We start from the raw sequence: 925 nt of genomic DNA, 5'->3' as shown, positions 1-925 counted from the left end.
CAAAAGAAGAAAGCAAAAGGTCATTAAGAAGACAAAAAAAGAAGGAAAAGACAAAAAAAATGGAAGTAAGAAGAGATTCTGAAACTTGCTCTCGAGCGTAGAGCTGCTAAAGCAAATGGAAGAAATAAGGAGGTAAGAAAGCTGAATAGAATATTCCAAATGAATGTTCTAGAATAAAAGGCAAATATTACATTGAACTGTGCAAAGAACTGGAGTTAGAAAACCAAAAGGAAAGAAAGAACACGCTCAGTATTTTTCAAGCTTAGGGGACTGAAGGAAAAATTCAAGCCTTGACTTGCAGTGTTGAAGGAGTCTATGGGTAAAAATGTTGAATTATGCAGAATGCATTAAAAGAAAATGGAAGGAATATACAGAGTCAATGTTCAATCACTTCAAAAGGCAGTATATGATAAAGAGCCAATGATACTAAAGGAAAAAGTCCAAGGTGTATTGAAGGCATTGGCAAAAAACAAGGCACCAAGAATTGGTGGTACAGAAATTGCAATCTTTCAACAAACTGATGCAGCACTGGAGGAACTCACTCAACTATGAAAAAAATTTGGAAGACAGCTACCTGGCCATCTGACTGGGAGAGATCCATGTTTATGCCCATTCCAAAGAGAGGTGATCCAACAGAATGTGGAAAACATCGGACAATATCATTAATATCTCATGCAGGTTAAATAATGCTAAAAATAAAACAAAAATGGCTGCAACCATACATGTACAGAGAACTGCCAGAAGTTCAAGCCAGATTCAGAAGAGGACATGGAACGAGGGATATCACTGCTGTCATCAAATGGATCTTGGTTGAAAGCAGAGAAGACCAGAAAGATATTTACCTGACTTTCAATTGCATGGATCATGACAAGCTATGGAAAACATTGGGGAGAATGAGTATTTCAGGACACCTAATTGTGCTCAT

The sequence above is a fragment of the Chrysochloris asiatica genome, unplaced genomic scaffold, assembly GCF_000296735.1.
Source record: "Chrysochloris asiatica unplaced genomic scaffold, ChrAsi1.0 scaffold00002, whole genome shotgun sequence".
Classification (NCBI taxonomy): Eukaryota; Metazoa; Chordata; class Mammalia; order Afrosoricida; family Chrysochloridae; genus Chrysochloris; species Chrysochloris asiatica.
This window is presented reverse-complemented; position numbering follows the sequence as displayed.